This window comes from Ziziphus jujuba, chromosome 11, assembly GCF_031755915.1.
Source record: "Ziziphus jujuba cultivar Dongzao chromosome 11, ASM3175591v1".
In the NCBI taxonomy this organism is placed as follows: domain Eukaryota; kingdom Viridiplantae; phylum Streptophyta; class Magnoliopsida; order Rosales; family Rhamnaceae; genus Ziziphus; species Ziziphus jujuba.
Window position 1 is genome coordinate 24,466,892 of NC_083389.1, and position 23,696 is coordinate 24,490,587.

At 34.6% G+C, this 23,696-nt stretch overlaps 1 long non-coding RNA gene across 1 annotated transcript; it reads left to right on the plus strand.

The window, feature by feature from the left end:
- The first annotated feature begins 12,113 nt into the window (after positions 1 to 12,113).
- Positions 12,114 to 20,933, plus strand: LOC125420259 (uncharacterized). Its single transcript, XR_009634979.1, has 3 exons — positions 12,114 to 12,235; positions 12,523 to 12,594; positions 20,583 to 20,933. It is a non-coding gene; the product is annotated as an uncharacterized LOC125420259 (long non-coding RNA).
- The last annotated feature ends 2,763 nt before the right edge of the window (positions 20,934 to 23,696 follow it).

A 23,696-nucleotide genomic window follows, 5' to 3' on the forward strand; every position in this document is an offset into this window, starting at 1 on the left:
ATTTTATGCCATATTTATAGCTTAGTATTTGTTAGTTTGTGTTAATTTGTTATGGAAAGATACTTAATTATGTATTTTTCTTAATCTAGGTAAAAGAGGAAGAATTTTAAGAAAACAACCATAAAAATGGATTCTTTGGGTCGAATTATGGTGGGAAGCAAGATTTGAGCTCGAACGGACTAAGCATTAAAAAGATTCCAAAAAGATACGTTGAAGATTCCATAAAGATTCTATCGAGAATTTCATGATGGAAGTGGATGTCATATGAATCATCACAATCTGAGGATTTCAAATGTCTCGTTATTTTTGGATTTCGAGGTGCGAGCAAAGAGTTATCATCATTTAAAGTTTGAAATTTATAAAAAGGAATATTCTAGTTAAATCTCCACCATTGATCAAAAGAGAGAATTAAGGCAATTTGAGGGCCAAGATAAAAACAAGTGGCAATAATTGGTTAATTTATCATTAATGAGGCACATGTCATGTCACATGCTTCATTAAGGGTAAATTAGACTAATTAACTATTTTTTTAGGAGGAATTAGATAAAAGGAAAGTAGTAGAGAGCAAGTAATATACAGTTTCCTTTTTACACATGAAATTCGTCCAACCCTCTTCATGGCTTAAAAAAGGTATCTTCCAAGACTCCCACATTGAAAATAAAGAGAGAAAAAGATTCCCAAGGTCCTATATATATAGCCCCCACCACATTGAAGGAAGATATACAAGTTTAGAGAGTTATTTAAGAGCTTTTAGGAGGCTTAAATAGAAACAAACCAAATTTTGGGAGTTTCTAAGATTCTCTTAAGGGTTCTAGGGTTTTAAAGTTTTAGAAGATCAATTGGAGAGCTTGGAGGAGGCAGAGAGACGTGGGCTTTCTTGGAGAAGAAGGCTACGACTTTGAGAGCTCTTGGAGGAGAATTTCTTCAATAGTTTTTATTCTCTTTTCCTTTCTCTTTAATTGTGAATCTTATTATTTTTAATAATTATGGATGTTGAAATTATTTTTACCATGAACTAATTTTCATAGCTAGGGCTATGATGTAGCCCTAACTATGAAGGTTTAATTATTTTAATATATGTTAAGTTTTATTTAATTAGTAATATGTTTTGTTAATAAATCATTGGTATACTTAATGCTTTCATAGGCCGGAAGGAATGAATGATTTTAATAATATTTGAGCTTGGAAAAGGATAATATTATGGATCTCCAATGATTTACATGAATGCATAATTGATTGGAAAATAGTTATGTCTCATGCCATATTATTTGCTTAATCTATGCTTGATGAATTTGCATGATTTAATTTATAGGCCGGAAGGAATAAATTAGGTTATGTGAATATTATCAATTGTGAGTGGAAACTACTTTTGATTAATTTTGTGATTAAGTGTGGTTAACAAAATTACTAGTTAATTAAATTCACATATTTAAGTAATTAAATTGGAATAGTTAGTGGTGAAATCAAATGCCCTAGTATTCATAATTATTCAATTCTCTCTCTTACTTGAAATTGATCTAATTTTAATTGATTGCTTTTGTTTAATTTAGTTTATTTAGTTTTCAATTGCCATCTTAAATTTTAGTTCAAATATTATCAAAACCTAATTATCTTTGGTACTTAATACTTAATCCCTTGGGTACGACAACCCTATTTTTCCACTTTATTACTTGAAAACGATTCGTGCACTTGCGAGTTGATTTTACACATCAATCTTCCCTCACTAAGAATTCCCAAATGCTATAATTAGGCACCCAAAGTTGACTTCCCTAAACAAATATCCCTCAAAGATATAAAATTTATTAAACCCATGTTTTGTACAGTTTCTAAATATTTCTCCAAAGTCACTGTCATGCTCATAAAGTTCTTTTAATTGTTTAAATCCATGCAATATAGCATCTAAAGTAGAAAAGAATACATACCTTCGGGATAATGCATCGGCCACCACATTTCCTACCTTTTTTGTAGCGGATGACATAAGGAAAAGTTTCGATGAACTAAATCCACTTAGCACGCCTTCAGTTGGCTTCAAAGATTCATGATACGTATGAATCACAAACTCCTTCGGCATTAAGTAATGTTGCCATATTGGTCAGTTCTGACCAATATCGTGCGGTCCAAAAAATGGGGAAATGCCCAACCATTGGATTTCAAGGAATTTCATGAATGACTCAGATTACTTCTTGATGTGATTCTGCCCGAGCCCCGCTCAACCAATAACCTGCTGGGGTGCTAACCCGACACATATGAAGACTAGGCCAATCACAAGAGCTCAAATTAAGAGATTTAAGGACAAATTGGGAGCATTTATATAGGGGGTAATCAATCTCAATAGAGCCTATCCATACTTGAAGATACAAAGCCTATTCTAAGCGTCCAAGTGGTGCAAATATGGACAACGGGCAGCATGAAATGGTTCCAAATCTTTATGGATTCAATACATATGTCTAACAGGATATGGAATCAAGTCAAGCCGCCTTCAAAGGCATTCAAAAAGGGGTTGTACGGACAGCTTCAAATTTGGCCTGTTTTTTACTGTATTTTGTGCTGGCTTTACTGTATTTTGCTGAGTTGGTTTTTTCTTCCTCTTCCAAGCATGGGCAACGTGTGGGACTTCATATTCAGATTATTTGGCATCCTAAAAAGTATATTGAAGCTGATTTGGAGCTCAATTTGGTCAAAGATTGGTCAAAGTCAACTTAGTCAAAAAGCTAGTATTATAGTTTCCTAATTTGATTCTACTTTTTGTTTTAGGAAATTACCATTACTTTTAGTTTTTATTTATTTACTTTCTGGAATAATAAGTTTAGGAAAGTTATTATTTTATTATTTTCATTGTAAATTAATTAATTCCTAATTCAAAATAAAGGAATTAATTAATCCAAATTAGATTAGGAAAGGAGTGAGAATTTCGGCCACCATAGGAAACTACTTTGTATAGCCGATTTTCCCTTTGTTTTTAGGGTTTTATTTCGTGGCTTTGTAGCCCATTTAAAGGCTTATTTTTCAATAAGGAGGAAGTTTGAATTTTATACAGAAAATTATTTGTGAGATTGAATTCTCTTTGTTCTTTTGAACACCTAAAACACCATTAGTGAATGAGTGTTTTAGTTTGACTTATCAATAGGCCTTCCATCTCCTATTGTGGCGTCTTTATTATATACCAAGGTTTCTAATCACAAGTTGGTTAGGGGTTGAGGTGACCATTAGAACTTGAACATAATTAGATCCGGGCTAATATAATACGGGTTTAGGAGCAGGTCATCCTAGGTTCGTATCATTTGGTATCAGAGCCAAATTTTGTTCAGGTTTGATCTATCTTTATTTGCTTTATTTGTTTTTGTGTTATTCTGCAATTTTAGCATTAGGTTAAGGTTGCTTCTATCATCATACATGTTCTGCATCTTAAAAAAAAAAAAAAAATTCATTCCTAGTTGAATTAGGATTTCCTAGTTTTTTGGTTGTTTTTCATCATTGTTCTTGCTAATTTTGGTTTTCGTTGATTTTTATTTGCTGTTTTAGCCTTAAATATTTGCATTCATATATTCAAAAAAAAAAGAAAAAAAAAAGAGAAGGGTTTGTGACAACATATTAAAAAAAAAAAAAACTGCACTTTTGTTTTTGTTGGAGGCCATGGGTTTGGTGGATTTTTGGGGTGGAATTGTAACTTTTGGTGTTGATATTTGCTACTGCAGTTGATTTATTTTCTGTGAGTGAAAGAAAAAAAAAAAAAGAAGAAGAAGAAGAAGAAAAAGCCAAATTTGAAAAAAAAAAAATCGGTTTGTTGAATTTGGTGTTTGCTGGAAATTTTCTTGAACTGCTGCATTGTTGACTATTTGTTACATATTTGGAGTTGCTGGAGAATTATTTTTTCTGCTGGATATTTGGAATTTTGGGTGCTTAAACTATTGGATTAAAATTAGTTAAAGGATTTGATACAAAACTTGAATTACAAGAACAACAACCAACACTATTCTATATTTTTGTTCAATTTGATTCTTGTTTGAGTTTGAAATTCTTTTTCCTAAATTTTATTCTTGAATCCTTAATCTCTTACCATCTGGTCCATTTCTTAAAAATTCCAAAGATTTCTCCTTAATTTGCTTTATTTTGCCTAGAAAAGCCGAAAACTAGGTCTTGTTGAATTCTTTCAGCATTGCCTACTTTTTGCCACTGTTTTGTTAATAAGTTTAATTAAAACATACTTGTGATCTAATTGCTGTTTTGTGGGTGTTTTAATTAGAACTTTGAGATAATTCATTGAGTGGAAAAAGGCAAGAGTGTGTGAGCTTAAAAGAGGGTAAAAACCGAAACTAGTGTGAAAACACGAGTGTCAAGATCTTGATTGAGTGAAACACGTGAGGGAGTGCCTTTTGGTGAGAATTTATTTTGTTTCGGATTATTTATACTAACATGGCAGATTCACGGGTTAGGAGAGGAGATCCACCTTTGAGAATTAATCAAGAGGAGTCCGTAGGATTTAAAGGTGATTTCCGAGCTACGGGGAGTGGTGAGCAAACAGACATGAGGGCTATATTGGAGCAATTACAGCGGATAAATGCCCAATTTGACCATTTAAATCAAAAGATGGACAGGTTAGAAACATCCCATGGAGTGCCCAATATAAGGTTAGATGCTCATGGTGGTCGAGGTCGAGGAGGCCGAGGGCTACTAAGAGAGGAATTCGGGGGAAGTAACTATGGAGATGACTTGGATGAAGGGTTTGATGAAATTTTTGAACCTCAAGAGAGGCTAATCCATGGGAGACCAGCAAGGAATGAAGATGATGATCTTAGCAATATCAAGATCAACATCCCACCATTCATGGGAAAAAGTGATCCCGAGGCATATTTGGAGTGGGAAGAAAAGATGGAGATGATATTCGACTGCCATAATTATTCGGAGGGTAAGAAGGTGAAGTTGGCAGCAATGGAGTTTGGCCATTATTCACTCCAATGGTGGACAAATGAGCAAAACACCCGAAGGAGAGTTGGTGATGACTTGATCACTACATGGCGCCAAATGAAAGGAGCCATGAGGAAGCGGTTCGTACCATCACATTATCATAGGTTGCTGCATCAAAGGCTTCAATCCCTGTCTCAAGGAAGTATGTCCGTGGAGGATTATTACAAGGAGATGGAGATGCTTATGATGAGATTAAACATGAATGAGGATAGAGAAGCAACCATGGCAAGATTTCTTGGTGGTTTGAATCGTGAGATAGCCAACCAACTAGAATTGCAACAATATGTGGAATTGGAGGAGATGTTGCATGTGGCTATTAAATTGGAGCATCAATTCAAGAGAAGGGGTGTAGGCTCACGGTTTAGAGGAGTTTCCAATAGCAGAAGATCAATTCCAAGTGGCTGGAGAAATAATCCTACCTTTGAAAACAACCCAAAGCCAAAAGTGGGAGAAGAAAGTTCAAATCGGCCAAGGAGAAGACTAGAACCGAATCTGTCCAAGCACACAAAAATGAAGGTAAATATGATCCTAAGCCTTCTAAAACTCATGAAATTGTGTGTTTTAAGTGCCAGGGATGAGGACACATCACTAGCCAATGCCCGAATAGGAGGATTATGGTGTTGAAAGGTAATGGCGAACTAGAATCAGAAAGTGAAGAAAGTGATGCTAAAACTGAAATTGAAGATGGAGAAGTCGAAGATGATGAGCATGAGGAACCCGAAACACTCCAACCTTCAAGGGATGACTTGAGCTTGGTTGCAAGGAGGGTCCTTACTATATACAAAGATGAGGAACAAATTCAAAGAGAAAACATCTTCCACAACCGATGCAAAATTCAAGGTAACATATGTAGTATGATTATAGATAGTGTAAGTTGTGCAAATGTAATTAGTAGCATGGTAGTTGATAAATTAGGCTTAACAACTATTAAACATCCAGAACCATATAGATTACAATGGCTAAATGATAGTGGTGAGATAAAAGTAAATAAACAAGCCAAAGTAAAATTCAGCATTGATACATATGTGGAAGTTGTATTGTGTGATGTTGTTCCTATGCATGTGGGTCATATTTTGTTGGGTAGGCCATGACAATTTGATAGAGATGCTATCCATTATGGTAGAAAGAATAGCATTGTATTTAAATTTGAAGGGAAAAAGTTTAAGCTGGAGCCATTAACTCTAAAGGAAGTATTTAGTGATCAACTTCAAATGCAACAAATGAGGGAAGCCGAGAGGCTCAAAGGTAAGGCTAGTATGGTACCAAAGGTTCCACCATCCATTCAAGAGGGGAAAGGTGAGCTTTTTGTCCAAGGTAAGTCCTCTAAAACCCAGGTTGAGTGGTAAAATTTAAACAAATTCGAGAGTAAGAAAATTGGAGCAAAAGCCGAGAGTGATGCAAAATTCAATGAACCCGTGAGTGAGAAAGGAAAAGAAAGGAAAGAAAGGAAAAATAAAATTTTTTATCTTAATTTTGGTGAAGCTAATAAAGTAATTTTGAGTAAGAAATCATTGCTGGTCATGAATTTTAAAGATACTTATTTAAAGATGTTTTTGTTGCATAGAACTTTATCTTCATTGTTAAAAGCTTTACTTAGTGGAAATTTGAAAATTTGGGAAAGATTATTTGCTAATATTAAAAAGTTTGATGAACTTGTATTTCTAGTATTTGTTGTGATAGTATTTGACCCAGGAGATTCGTTTTGGTTTCAACCAAGGAAGGAGAGGATTCCCGAACAAAGAAAGTCCAAGCTTATGCCGCGAGGAGATGGATATTTTCAAGTTTTGGAAAGGATCAATGAAAATACCTACAAACTTGATTTAATAGGTGAGTATAGTGTTAGTGCCACATTTAATGTTGCTGAGTTTTCTCCTTTTGTTGCAGGTGATGATCTAGATTTGAGGACAAATCCTTTTCAAGAGGAGGGGAATGATACGAATCCGCCCGAGCCCCGCTCAACCAATAACCCGCTGGGGTGCTGACCCGACACGGATGAAGACTAGGCCAATCATAAGAGCTCAAATTAAGAGATTTAAGGACAACTTGGGAGCATTTATACAGGGGGTAATCAATCTCAACAGAGCTTGTCCATACTTGAAGATACAAAGCCTATTCTAAGCGTTCAAGTGGTGGAAGCCGATACGGATTCGGGTAGCTATTTTGGTGCAAATATGGACAACGGACAGCATGAAATGGTTCCAACTCTTTGTGGATTCAATACATATGTCTAATAGGATATGGAATCAAGTCAAGCCGGCTTCAAAGGCATTCAAAAAGGGGTTGTACGGACAGCTTCAAATTTGGCCTGTTTTTACTATATTTTGTACTGGCTTTATTGTATTTTGCTGAGTTGGCTTTTTCTTCCTCTTCCAAGCATGGGCAACGTGTGGGACTTCATATTCAGATTATTTGGCATCCTAAAAAGTATATTGAAGCTAATTTGGAGCTCAATTTGGTCAAAGATAGGTCAAAGTCAACTTAGTCAAAAAGCTAGTATTATAGTTTCCTAATTTGATTCCACTTTTTGTTTTAGGAAATTACCATTACTTTTAGTTTTTATTTATTTATTTTCTGGAACACTAAGTTTAGGAAAGCTATTATTTTATTATTTTCATTGTAAATTAATTAATTCCTAATTCAAAATAAAGGAATTAATTAATCCAAATTAGATTAGGAAAGGAGTGAGAATTTTGGCCACCATAGGAAACTACTTTGTATGGCCGGTTTTTCCTTTGTTTTTAGGGTTTTATTTCATGGCTTTGTAGCCTATTTAATGACTTATTTTTCAATGAGGAAGTTTGAATTTTATACAGAAAATTATTTGTGAGATTGAATTCTCTTTGTTCTTTTGAACACCTAAAACACCATTAGTGAATGAGTGTTTTAGTTTGACTTATCAATAGACCTTCCATCACCTATTGTGGCGTCTTCATTATATACCAAGGTTTCTAATCACAAGTTGGTTAGGGGTTGAGGTGACCATTAGAACTTGAACATAATTAGATCCGGGCTAATATAATACGAGTTTAGGAGCAGATCATCCTAGGTTTGTATCATTTCTTGTCACGCGTGAGAATTAATTGTGAGACAATTTATATTCTTTTAACTTTCCTGCTATTCAACATTCCTGCTATTCATTTCCAGTCCACGTGCACTATAGTTTCACACAGATCTCACTGTTTAAAATTTCCAAACCCACCATCACATCTCTCCTTTACACCAACGTTCCTACTCAGCGTGAGGTCTGACCTGACCATTTCAAAAATCCCAAATCCTGCCACCATTTCGAATGCTGCATCGCCGCCGTCAGTGCGATACTTGGGGTTAAATATTAGTATTTGTGAGCCGTTGGGTTTTTCTTCCTTCCCTGTATTGTAATCAACATCATTACCCAACAAAAGACTACATTATCAGAAAAGCTTCATAGCATAACCAATTTGCACGGTACATAGGAATAAGCTGGTAATCATATCTCACTTTGAAAATTCATCCAAATCGAAATAGTAATCATATCTCACTTTGAAAATTCATCCAAATCGAAACCCCCAGTTCTATATTCCATTAAAATTAATTAACATTTTTTTGTACTTTAAAAGTACTATTTAAAATTACTACATTCAAACTTACCCCCAAAAAAAAAAAATTTGATTGAAGACAAAAAAATATTTAAAAATGGTCAAAGCCAACGCTTTTATCAACAAAAGCGTTGGCTTATATAGCTTTTTTTAATTTTTTTATTACTTTTTTTGCAAATTTTTTTCAATTTTTTTTTGGGTTATTTTTTTGTAATTTTTTTTTTTTGTACTTTAAAAGTACCATTGAAAATTATCACATTCAAATTTACAAAACAAAAAATAATAATAATAATAATAATCAAAGACAAAAAATAAAAAATAAAAAAAAGGGTCAAAGCCAAACAAGCATTGGCTTGTAGAGATTTTTTTTTTACTTTTTTGCTAATTTTTTTATTTTTTTTATGTAATATTTTTTTAAAATTTTTTTGTTACTTTTTTAAATTTTTATATCTTTTTTTTGTAATTCTTTTGTAATTTTGTTATAATATTTTTGTACTTTAAAAGTACCATTCAAAATTACCACATTCAAATTTACCAAAAAAATTGATCAAAGAAAAAAAAAATAAAAAAGAGTCGAAGCCAACGCTTTTATCAACAAAAGCGCCGGCTTATACAAATTTTTTTAATTTTTTTATTACATTTTTTTGTAAATTTTTTTCAATTTTCTTTTTTGTAATTGTTTTATAATTTTTTTTTTGGTACATTAAAAATACCATTCAAAATTACCATATTCAAACTTACCCAAAAAAAAAATGATCAAAGATATAAAATAAAATAAAAAAAGTTAAAAAGGGTCAGAGCCAACGCTTTTTTCAACAAAAGCATTGGCTTATACAAATTTTTTTTAATTTTTTATTACTCTTTTTGTAAATGTTTTTCAATTTTTTTTGTAATTCATTTGTAACTTTTTCCTAATTTTGTTATACTTTAAAAGTACCATTTAAAATTATCATATTTAAACTTGCCAAACAGAAAAAAAAAAAAATTGATCAAAGACAAAAAAAAAAAGAAAATTAAAAATGGTCAAAGCCAACACTTTTATCCACAAAAGCATCAGCTTATACAAATTTTTTTAATTTTTTTTACTTTTTTTGTAAATTTTTTAAAATTTTATTTTGTAATTCGTGTGTAATTTTTTTAAATTTTGTTAATACTTTAAAAGTACCATTTAAAATTACCACATTCAAACTTACCAAAGAAAAAAACAATTGATCAAAGACAAAAAAAATTAAATTAAAAGGGTCAAAGCCAATGCTTTTATCAGCAAAAGCGTTGGCATAAACAAAATTTTTTAATTTTTTTATTACTTTTTTTTTTCAAATTTTTATATACTTTAAAAGTACCATAAAAAATTACTACATTTAAACTTACCAAACAAAAAAAAAAATTTTGATCGAAGATAAAAGAAAAAAATTAAAAAGGGTCAAAGACAACTCTTTTATCAACAAAAGCATCAGCTTATACCAACTTTTTTTTTTTTAAATTTTCCTTTTTTCTAAATTTTTTTATGGAATTTTGAGAGAGAGAAAGAGAAATACAAACAGAAAAGAGAGAGAGAGAGAGAGAGTTTGCACAGTTGTTTCGTAAAGGGAGTAAAAGAAATAAGAGGCCGAGAGAGAAGGGGAGAGAGAATAAGACCCACATTCTTACATGTAGTCACTGCTTCTTCTTTAATGACCACCACATGGACAATTGGCATTCACAAATGATATTTTTTTTAAAAAAAATTTCTTAATTCATTTAGTAATTATGGCTTAATTTAAATACATTAAAGGTTTTGCAGTCAGCCATACTTGATACGTAACACATGATTATTGATCAAACACCAAATTCGGATGAGATCAAGCAGCAATGGCAAAATGGTGTCCCTGTCAACTTAAAGGGACCAAAAAAAGTAACATATATATATATATATATATAATATGAAAGACTTTATTTAATTAATTATATTAAATTGTGCCACTAAACCTACATTAGCCCATTTTCCACGTCCTTATCTACTTTTTTATGGCTAAATCAATAGCTTTTTTTGTGACCGTACACAATAAGCCGACGTCTTTGTCAACAAAGTGTCAGCTTTGACCCTTTTTAATTATTTGTTTGATTTTTTTTTTTTATCTTTGATCAAATTTGATAATTTTGAACGTGTTTTTAAAATATAAAAAAAAATTACAAAAATTATAAAAAATTACAAAAATAAAATTTACAAAAGTTTACAAAAAAATGTAATAAAAAAATTTAAAAAATTTGTATAAGGCAACGTATTTGTTGATAAAAGCGTTGGCTCTGATCTTTTTTTTCTTTTTTTTTTTTTTATCTTTGATCAAAAATTATTTTTTTTGGGTAAGTTTGAATGTGGTAATTTTGAATGGTACTTTTAAAATACCAAAAAAAAAAAATTATAAAGCAATTACAAAAAAAATCAAAAAAAAATTTATAAAAGAAAGAAATAAAAAAATAAAAAAAATTTGTATAAGCGGATGCTTTCATTGATAAAAGTGTTGGCTTTGACCCTTTCTAATTGTATTTTATTATTATTATTATTTTTTTATCTTTGATCAAAATTTTTTTTTTTTGTTTAGTAAATTTGAATGTGGCAATTTTGAATGGTACTTTTAAAATACAAAAAAAAAAATTACAAAAGAATTACAAAAAAAATTGAAAACTATTTACAAAAAAATAATAAAAAAATTAAAAAAAAGTTGTAACTTTGACCCTTTTTTATTTTATTTTTTTTCGTCTTCGATCAATTTTTTTTTTTTTGGTAAGTTTAAATGGTACTTTTAAAGTACAAAAAAATGTTAATTAATTTTAATGGAATATAGAACTAGGGGTTTCGATTTGGATGAATTTTTAAAGTGGGATGTGATTACCAACTTTTCCCTGAATGTGTACCATGTAGATTGGTTATGCTATGAAGCTTTTCTAAAAATGTAATCTTTTGTTGGGTAATGATGCTGATTACGATAGAGGGAAGGAAGGGGGAAAAAAAATCCCAATGGCTCACAAATAATAAACTTGAACCCTAAGTATGATACCGACGGCGGCGGTGCGACGTTCGGAATGGTGGCCGGTTGGACAGGATTTGGGATTTTTGAAATGGTTAAGTCGAGCCTCACGCCGAGCAGGAACGTTGGTGTGAAAAGGAGATGTGATGGTGGGTTTGGAAATTTTTAAACGGTAAGATCTGTGTGAAACAATAGTACTCGCGGGTTGGAAATGAATAAGGGGAATGTTGAATATAGGGAAAGTTAAAGGAATGTAAATTGTCCCGCAATTAATTTTCACATATGACAAGAAGTAATCTGAGCTGTTCGTGAGACTCCTTGAAATCCAATGGTTGGGCATTTCCATATGTTTTTGGACCACATCATATTGGTCAGGACTGACCTAACCATAAGGGTGCGTTTGGTTGATGGGATCGACCAGGACAGGATGGGATTGTGTCCCAAGTGTGGTGTTTGGTTTGCAATTTTGAGTTTGGGACAAATTAACCCAAATAGTGTTTTAATACTAAAAAACCGGGACTCAATTAACCCATCCCCCCCACCCCCCCCCCCCCCCCCCCCCCGCGGGTCATATTTGTCCCAAGCTCATCGAAGGTCTCTCTCGCTGGTGTCTCCCTCCTGCTGGTGTCTCTGGCTATATCATTTTTGCTGGACTGTTCGCGTCTCTCGTAGGAGTGGAAACTGCCGGTGAGTACAGTTCTTCTTCTGCATTCCATTCGTTTTACTTCTTCTTCTTCTTCTTCTTCTTCCCAGTCTTCAATCTTAGTCTTCGATCTTCCATCCCCTTTTTCTGCGTTTTTCTTTGATCTTCCATCTTCTGCTTTCTTCTTCTTCTGCATTTTTCTTCTTCTTCTTCTTCTGCTTCTTCAATCTTCCATCATCATCTTCTTCTTCGTTTTTTCAAGTCATTTTTTTACCTACAAAATTAGGGCTTATATTTTGTTTTCATGTCATTTGTTGATCTGCAAAATTAGGGCTTGATATTCACGAGGAAGAAGGCTTAATTTTGGAGGCTTAAACTAGAGCTAAAGCATCCGATTTGGAAGGTAAGTGTTCTATTTTTGCCTATTGTTAATGTGTTGCTTATGATGTGTTGGCTAGATTAATATAAACCATTTTTTACTTGCTTGTGTCGGTTTCAGATGATACTTTGAGAATTAGCATATCTAATTATGTTTGTGACGTTGGTTTGAGAATTATATCTAATTTGGTTAATGTCGTTGTGCAAAGAATTAGATCTGCAATCTGCTTGTGATAATACTTTGAAAATATGTATTGCTAGTAGCAGTGGTAACATATATGTATGAAAATATGCATAAACTGGTGTTGGTGTTCTAGCTACTAAGTATATGATAACTAGGTAGCATTTGATAACTAGTTAGCTACTAAAAAAAACTTCAATTTACTGCAAAAAATGCAGCATTTGATAACTAGGTAGCAATGGTAACATATTTGTATGAAAATATGCATAAACTGGTGTTGGTCTTCTAGCTACTAAGTATATGATAACTAAGTGGCATTTGATAACTAGGTAGGTACTAAAAAAAACTTCAATTTACTGTAGAAAATGCAGCATTTGATATAACTAGGTAGCTACTAAAAAAAACTTCAATTTACTGCAGAAAATGCAGCATTTGATAACTAGGTAGCAGTTACTTGCCATCATGCCATCATGCAACCTCCCCACAGAAAGAATGTCCTCCCACCAGTTGCAAAACCCATTGAACAGGGCTGGAAAAAGAACATATCTAGATATTTATGGGTTAAAGAACACTTATTGAGATATAAAAAAATTATAACTGCAGGGTAAGGTAAATTAGATGACATATATATAATTCCACCATGTGCACCCCAGACACACTAAGAAGATTTATTTTATTAGCAACTAAGGAAAATGTAGTAAAAGAAGAAATAAACATATAGCAACCTCCTCGGCTTTTTTGAATAATAAAAAACAAATAAAGAAATATGAGTTCAAAGGGAAAAAAAAAAATACTGAATCCCGTACTTGCCAGAAAATTAGCATGCTATCACAGGTTAACTTAGACATGTTTTTATTCAATCTACATTGTCATACTCAAGTGCAAGTATCTAGGTTTGAGTACATGTCAAAATTATAGATTACTTTATTTTCCAAAGTACAACCATGTATTTTGAGTTCCAATAGCCCTATCCTTATCAACAGCTAGGTATTGGATCTCGGTATGATGAAGTACAAAGTCCAAGTAACATGGTGTTCAATCACATGACAATCCATTTTTTTTTCCTTTCTTGGTTAGCAGAGAGCTCGTATTTTATATTTTGAAATTTGTTAATGCTTTAAATTTTGAATGATAAGTCTTTTAGTTATGCATTTAGTTATTGTCTACTTATAATTCAAAAAAGGATCAACTTCTTTGGCCATTAGAGGATGATGAAACACATAATTTTAAAATTTGTTCACATATAGGCATCAAAAAATGACTCCAAGATAAACTATACAAGAACTGGAGGGGAGGTCTCAACTCTCAAAAGCCACTCACGTGATCTAATAGCATGTAGTCAAACCCAAAATCTAGAAAATGGGAAGGAGTTAACATGTAAAACCAGTGATGGCATACCCACCATACAACATGTGAATTGTCAGGACCCGTCCAGAATTCCTTCCCCGGAACCCTAGACAGCCCTGATCCCAGGGAAACCCTACCGGACCCTCCAAAGGAAAATCCGACAGAGCCTCCCCTAAGGGATTTACTTACCACAAACTACAAACTGATTCCACAAATTCCAGCACTTCTCAAAGCAACAACAGTCCAGTGCATAAATAAAACAGAAGTATTCCAATAGTATACAGAGCTTTAAGAAGTGCTAAACAACAGAAATACAACAAGGCTGAAAAGAAATAATACACTGAAATGAAAGAGTACAAAGAAACTTCTCGAAACACAACAGCAGCGGAAAACTTGGTTCGCTCCGGAAGAACGTCTACCACCACTTGCACCTAAGGGAACGGAATTTAAGAGTGTGAGATGCTAATCATCTCCGTGAGTAACCCGAACTACTGAACACCTTTTAATAATAATAATAAAATAATAATAATTAAGGAGTGGAACAAATACCAACAATTAATAATAAATAATAATAACCTTTGGAAAATAATGATTTCCCTCAAAACTCTCACCAATCGCTCCGTTTGAAATGTTCCCTTTTTAAAACCTTTTCGCAAAACCCAATGTGCATACCTCCCAAAAACCAAGGGATTAAATAATTTAACAACAACAATTAAATAAATACATACCCCAAATATATAATAAAAATATAATAAATTATAATAAATAAATTTTGAACACCTTTGGGGTTTAAACCATTATTTGCAATTACACCGACAATTACACCTGACGCACCACACCATATACCGGTGATGCCCTCCGATACCCAGCGTCCCGAGCACCGACTGGCGGGAGGTTAAAGACAGAAACCTGCAGTGGTCACTTCGGCGTCCCGACAGTACCGACTGCTAAAAACCATCACCCGGCCAAGGAGGGGGGCGGCTGTGCGCAACAATAACCTTGCCTGCCCACGGTCCAATGGCAACTCACGGGTGAAGTAATAACCGCACGCTAAACCATATAATAACCGCGTGCTAAACCACGTGTCCATACACCATACACCAGAACACCAATACTGTATGAGTGCGTCTAAAAATAAACAATAACAACCAACCGTACCGTTTTTCCAAAAACCACCGTGGGAAGTATACCAAATTTTCACAAACACCATCCCACATATTTTTATTTAATAACCCGGTACGAAACATTGATAACCAACAAACCACAATTTTCTCGAAATACGAAATGCAACCATAAAAATACCGCGGGCATAATTTATAAAATTTAACCAAATATTTTCACAAAATATTTAACCCAATTATGCCCGAGAAATCACATTTGAAACCACGTAAAATTAATACCGAAACATACCTTGCTCATGCATAACAAATAAATTAAATTAAACCGCATTAAAACCATAATTAAATACTAAATTAAATACCAATTAAATTTAATTAATTGCCCAAAATAATTTTTGAAGGTGGGTCACTCACCTGGAGAGCGCAAATCAACTAAGATCCTCCTCGGGATCCACTCCACTACTCGCGCGTGCACCTAAACAACCACAGTGCACAAACCAAAAAGATTAATATTTTATTCGGGTAATTCCCAAATGGATACCCGGGGAGCGAACACCAAGCGACATCTAAGGGTTACGAGTTATATACCGAATCGAAGCTCGCGTGATGAGGATCACGGATTCGGTCTTACTTTCCGGTGATCGAACCCGACGGGGTCGGAATCTCGCCGGAAAGCTTTTCGAGTTTCGGCTCCGCAATTCTCCCAAACCGTCGCGAATTGGCGGAAACGGAAGTCGGATTTGGGTTCAGGAGGTCGAACACTGCGGACTGGAGCTGGCCGGAATTTTCGGGTACTCTCCGGAACAGTATTTTCCGGCGGGCCGCCACGTCACCGGCAACCGTCACCGGAACAGTATTTTCCGACGGTGGCCGTTTGCTGTGAAATTTTGCAGCTTTGTAGATCGTGAGGAGAGCAATCCAACGGGACTGACGGTGAGCAAAACGGAGGTCGGACGGCGGAGAAATCACCGTTTGAAGATTTTCGACCCCTCGCCGGAAAACGCTCCGATCCCGGCGCGTCGGTGGTCCGATGGCCGTGATTTTTGGTGGGTAGGCCGGACTTGAGGAGAGGATCAAGGCTGTCAGGCGCGTGTGGCCGGAAAATGGCCGGAACAGTGCCGATTCGCGGTGGCCGGCGGTGGAGGGGAAAAATCGCCGCCAAACTTCGGACATCCGATCCGGGCGCGTCCGGCGGCCGTTCACCGTGAAACTTGGAGGTTTTGCCGGAAATGAGGTGGGCAAGCTTTCTGTCCGGCGCGTGTACAGTAACGCGGCCGGAACAGTGGCAAAATCCGGTGGCCGGCGGTGGCTCTCTCTCTCTCTTTCTCTCTCCTCTCTCTCTTTCTCTCTCTTCTCTCTCTTTCTCTCTCTTCCCCGAGAGCTTTTCAAAATTAAAACCCTGCGTGACACTGTTCATGCCACGTGGACCAATCCGAAGCTGACACGTGGCATTTCACTGTTCACTGACCCAAAAAAAACATTAAAATAATACGGTATCCGGTAAACTTCAAACGTCCATAACTTTTTAACCGGATGTCCGTTTTGAGCGTGCCGCTAGTCTGTGAACTCGTATCGACGAGCACTTCACAACCATGCATGAGTCAAAGCTCAATTCCCCATAAACAAAAAGTCAACTCCGGCACCCCTTGGACAGTTTGGACCGCAACTTGTTTCGTCCATAACTTTCAAACCGTAGCTCCGTTTTCGACGTGCTACTAGTCTACGAACTCGTGGCATCGTGCACTTCGCCACGGTACCCTAGTCATCTCGAAATTCCCACCGAGTCAAAAAGTCAACTTTTGACCCCTTTGGTCAACAGTCAACCTCGGTCAACGTGCACGGATTCCGGTGCGATTTGGGACGGGGTGTTACAGCCTTCCCCCCTTACAAAAATTTCGTCCTCGAAATTTCCGCGCGTCACTAGAACAGATAAGGGTTCTGATCACGCACTTGCGCTTCGGGCTCCTACGTCGCTTCCTCGACTAAGTGGTTCCTTACCAACCAATCCATGCCCAAACTTACTTCAAGTCCGAATAGATCCAACAGGATCAGATCCGCTTCCATCACTTGATCTTCGATGCAGAAGAAACATTCCTTGATTAACTGGCTAGGCCACAAGGATTCTCCTACAGGAGTGGCTATTTCTAGCAGACATTCTAAAGGAGTAGGGGTCATACCGACCCGAACGACAGACTCTCTTGAGATGAACGAATGTGTTGCTCCCGGGTCTATAAGTACACATGTGTCATTACCAAAAATATTCAAAGTACCTGTGAAATCGTCGGGCGTAGTCCTGGCTCCCTGCTGCGTCATAGCAAACACCCGGCCTTGACTTGTCTGCTGGGGTCTCCTTCCTCTACCTCGACTCGATCCTGCAGACGGCTGGACTGATCCCGAAGAAACTCCTACTGGCTGACTCCCCTGGGAACTCTGTCCTGGAAATACTCCCGTATGCTGTGTCCGTCGACCTGCTCCTAGCACACTGCCGCTACCATAAGGGCAATCCCTCCTTATGTGGCCTGGCTGCGATTTGGGACGGGGTGTTACATGAATACTATCCTTAACCCAATACAATTTACAGTAAACAATCCTTGTTCCATGGTTGGTATAAGATGGAATAGTAGAAATCATCAAAACATAAGTTAAAATACTGACTGAAATATTGTGAAAATCAGCAAAACATAAGTTAAAATACAGAATGAAATATTTGAAGTATATGTCCATGCATATCAAATAGTCTTAGGAAAAGAAATAACAGATGCTTCCATACCATATGATATTCATAAATGCAATAACTCCCTAAACTCCCTGAAGGTAAATCAAACGGATATCCAGTTTGAATAAATATCTGCAAATCATTGGCAAAATAGTTAAAGACCCACAAAAATAGAAATTTGACAGACCACAACCATCAAAAGTATACAGCCAATACTAGAAGTATAAGATAGGCGAAAAAAAGTGTATGCAGGTATATAGAAATAACTTTCAGGGTTGAAGACATCTGGGTAACAGCAAGAAGCATGCATTATTACCTCAGGATTTTTCTCCATCTCCGCAGTGAGGGCTCCAATTGTCCCAGGGTGAAGCCTAACATCATCATCTAAAAACAATACATACTTAGGGGCTCCTTTAATAATTTGAAACTTTATCCTCAATTGAAATAACTTAAAATAAAAAGGTATTATTTGAAAAACAAAAATATATATATATATATATATTTTCAAATTTTCAATTGAAGTCGGATAACAAAAGTAGAAGAACATATTAAACTATTATTATTTTAAAAATTGAATTTTCAAAATATTATTTTTTTAAGGAGATTGAATAAAAATCAGATAACAAGTTATCTCTATTTATTATTATTTTCAAAAAACTAAATAAATGATTTGAATAGTATATAAATAAGTTCAAGGAGAAATGGATAGACTACTAGTGTCTTTGTGCATTTTCTCCACTCCAACAATGTCTAACACACCCCTATTGAGCCGATCCATTTTATTGAAATGAGGTTATGAAATTGATGCCTTATTTATTTAAAACATGTTATAAACAAATAAAAATATATAAAATACGTATTAAATATAACAATTATGAAGTACATGATTTGATTACAAATTAACAAATGTTAAAAAAAAATATTAGTAGAACATAAATGTAAATAAATATTAAATATGCAGTTCATATATTTTTTTTTAATCTTTAATCCTACCTCATTGCTATAATCAATTAAACAAAAAAGTTTGGGAATAATTATGTTTCTTTTATCTTTTCTTAGTTCCATAAATAATTGTTTCTATTTCATACAAAATAAATTATGTGTCTTAAATATAATGTGCTTTTGATATATTTGTTCTTTTTTTTTTTTTTTGGTAGTACATATGGATCGAAGAAAAGTCGCTGCATTCTTTTTGCTTCCAAATGATTCACAATTAGAGTCTTTTTGTATGGCATTTATGTTGCTTTTGTTTATGTATATGTACTGGGCATATATAAGGCGACATGCTACAGGTTATAGGAATCAACTACCTAGAAATGCAGAATTGCGTATGTCATTTCTAAATAGTCTGTTAGACAATGATGTTAATTGTATTAGTCAGCTTAGGATGGATAGGAGAACATTTGATACTTTGTGTCAGTTATTACGCGAGGATGGATATGTTAAAAGTAATGGTATTCTTACATTAGAAGAGCAAGTGTGTATATTTCTGCACATAATTGCTCATCATACAAAGAATCGTACAATTATCACTAGATTTTTTAGATCGGGAGAGACGATTAGTAGATATTTCAATTCTATGTTGCATGGAGTATTGCGCTTACATAAGACTTTATTGAGACAACTAGAACTTGTGTCAGATAATTGTTTGGATGATAAATGGAAAGTATTTACTGTACGTTTGTGGAATTGTTTAGTTATTTATATTATAGTTTAATTATTTGTAACATTATCTGATATTAGTACGTTGTTAATGACGTAGAATTGTTTGGGAGCTTTAAATGGAACATATATTAAGGTGAATGTCCCAGAAAACGATAAACCAAGATATCGAACAAGAAAGGGTGAGATAGCCACAAATGTTTTAGGTGTATGTAATCCAAATATGGAATTTATATTTGTATTACCTGGTTGGGAAGGTTCTACTTCGGATTCAAGAGTACTCCGAGATGCATTAAGTAGGCCAAATGGGTTAAGGGTACAAACCGATAAGACTAATTCTCAAGTTTTACGTTGTAGTAGTCAACATTGCATACACTAATAGGAGATATGTTTTTTCTTTTTTTAGGTTGTCATTGCTTAGTGGATGCTGGTTACACTAATGGTGAAAGGTTTCTTGCACCATATAGAAGAACAAGATATCACCTTTCTGAGTGGAGAGATGGTTGTGCACCCATAAATCATGAAGAGTATTTCAACATGAAGCATGCATCTGCTAGGAATGTCATTGAAAGATGTTTTGGGGTTCTTAAAAAGCGGTGGGCAATTTTAAGAAGTCCATTTTTCTATCCTATTGCAACACAAATCAAGATAATTACCGCATGTTGCCTTATACATAATCTTATTGACGTTAGTATGGAGGATGACTTTATAGGATCGATTTCTTCATCAGACCAATGGACCCATTGGAGAGATGATTTAGCTAAGCAAATGTTTGATGAGTGAAGAGGTCGTCGTGGTCATTAGTGGTTGATTGTTGTCTTTAATGCTTCTCTAAATGTTGTATTTTATATTGTTTGTTAAACATCTTGGATCATTTGTATGAAAACCAATATATATTTTGTGCCATTGTTGTCAACCGTGAATGATTGTTGCTTATTTGCTTGCTATTATTGTATTGTTGAAATCATAAAAATGTGAATTTTCGATAGAAATGGAGGTTGGAGGTAGCAGTCATGATATCCGAGGGGTCGAATCTAGACGAATATGGAGTAAAAGGGAGGAAGATGCTTTGCTGCTTATTTTAGATGAGGTTGTAACTAGTGGGTAGCGGTGTGATACAGGATCATTCAAGCCTGGCACAAGTGCTATAATTGAGAGGCGATTAACTGAGATATGTCCTAATTCGGGGTTGCGAGCAAATCCACACATTGAGTCAAAATTGAAAAAGTGGAAGAAGCAATACGGTATAATATACGATATGCTAAACAAAAGTGGGTTTGGATGGAATGACTCTCTTAAATGTGTGGAAGTTGATAGTGATGAAGTTTGGAAAGCATATGTGCAGATTTTGAAACATTGGACATCTTTTTTTCCATTGAATTTTTTAACTTGAAGTATGTTTTTCTATTGTTTACAATTAAAAGTTTGTTTTTTTATTTTTTTTTATTTTAGAGTAATCGAAGTGCAAAAGCATGGAGAGGTAAATCGTTTCCGATGTATGAGAGGCTTGCTACAATTTTTGGAAAGGATCGGGCAACAGGACATGGAGCATAGACTCCGATTGATATGGTCGATGATTTGAATTTGAATAGTGGAAATGAACAATTTAATGATGTGTGTTTTCCTATGTCTATGAATGAAATACATAGTGAACCATCCACCCGACCTAAATCAAGAGGTAAGAGAAAATCTGGATTGAAGGATGATGATATTGTGAGTGGGTTTGACAATGTAGCAGAGAAATTGTTTGATAAATTGGCTACGAAGTTAGATAAATCTGAAGCCAATTATCCACAATACTTAGCTATGGAGCTTGACAGGTTAGGCTTCTCTACTGATGAATTTGCTAGGAAAATTTTAAATTACTAAGTATCGTCGTGGATCATATATTTAAGCCTATGTATGAGAGGATGATAATTAGGAACACTTATATTTGAACTTTATGGACATATGTTGTATGGTTGTTTATGGACATATGTGGTATGGTAATTGTCAGGACCCATCCAAAACTCCTCATCGGAACCCTAGACAAGCCCTGACCCCAGGAAAACCCTACCGGACCCTCCAATGGAAAATCCGGCAGAACCTCCCCTAAGGGTTGGACTTACCACAAATTTTCTGCACTGAAAACACACTTCTATATTCATCCCCTTATTCCTCCCACAATACTACAAATTGATTCCACAATTTTACAGCACTTCACAGGAATAACAGTAATCCAGTGCATAGATAAAACATAAGTATCCAGAATAGTATACAGAGTTTCATGAAGTACTATTAAGCATAGAATACAACAGGGATGAAAGAAATATTACAATTGAAATAAACGAATACAAAGGTACTTCTCGAACTACGATAGCGGCGGAGATTTGGTTCACTCCGGAAGAACGTCTACCACCCCTTGCACCTAAGGGAACAGAATTTAAAAACATGAGATGCTAATCATCTCAGTGAGTGACCCTAGCTACTGAACACTTTTAATATTAATAATATAACAAATAAGGGAATTTAATTAATACCAACAATTAAATAGATAATTAAATAATAAACAATTGAAAGTAATAATTTCTCTTAAAACCCTCACTATTCACTCCGTTGGAAATGTTCCCTTTTTAAAACATTTTCACAAAACCCGATATTCGTATTTTCCGAAAACCAAGGGATCAAATAATTTGATAAACCATAAATAAATACCCCAAATATAAATAAAATGTAATAAAATATGATAAATAATTTTGAACACTTTGGGGTTTGAAATTTCTATCTGAAAATTTATACTTGACGCACCACACCATATACCAGTAATGCCCTCCGATACCCAACGTCCCGAGCACCGACTGGCGGGGGGTTAAAGAGAGAAACTTGCAAACGGCACTTCGGCGTCCCAACAGTACCGCTGCTGAAACCGTCATCCCGGCCAAGGAGGGGGGCGGCTGTGGCCAATATCAAACTTTCCTGCCCTCGATCCAATGGCAACTCACGGGAGAGATAATTACTTGCACGGTAAACACATATACACCGGAACACCAATACTGTATGAGTGCGTCTAAAATAATTATTAAATTAATTATAACCGTACTGTTAGGTCTAAAATATTGATGATTTTATGCCATATTTATAGCTTAATATTTGTTAGTTTGTGTTAATTTGTTATGGAAAGATACTTAATTATGTATTTTTCTTAATCTAGGTAAAAGAGGAAGAATTTTAAGAAAACAACCATAAAAATGGATTCCTTGGGTCGAATTATGGTGGGAAGCAAGATTTGAGCTCGAACGGACTAAGCATTAAAAAGATTCCAAAAAGATACCTTGAAGATTCCATAAAGATTCTATCGGGAATTTCATGATGGAAGTGGATGTCATATGAATCATCACGATCTGAGGATTTCAAATGTCTCGTTATTTTTGGATTTCGAGGTGCGAGCAAAGAGTTATCATCATTTAAAGTTTAGAATTTATAAAAAATAATATTCTAGTTAAATCTCCACCATTGATCAAAAGAAGGAATCAAGGCAATTTGAGGGCCAAGATAAAAACAAGTGGCAATAATTGGTTAATTTATCATTAATGAGGCACATGTCATGTCACATGCTTCATTAAGGGTAAATTAGACTAATTAACTATTTTTTAGGAGGAATTGGATATTGTTCATTTTAAGTTTGGGGGTGAAAAGCATGCTTTGCATCTTTTAAATCTTGTCCATTTAAGTGTTTTTATAAGTTTTCAAAAATGTTAGTTTTAGTTTTTATTTTCCTTCATTATTAAAAAAAAAAAAATTTGTTTTTGTGGTGTTTTCTTAAGTACCTTAATGAGACAATGATAAGACTATGATTGAAAATAAATTGGTTTTTAGATGGTGGATTTATTTTTGTGTATGCCTAAATGCTTGAAGTTATATTCGCATATTGTTACTTTCAATAAATTTTGAGCACATAATCAATAATGCATAATTTAGATTGTGTTTTGAAGAAGGTTTGCATGAATTAGAGTACTTTATTATTAATTGAACTCTAGAACTTGCTTGATTATTACTTGAGGCGAAATCCTAGGTGAATGCATTACTAAGAATATGATTTAGGCCATCTTTGTTTAAGTTTGAAC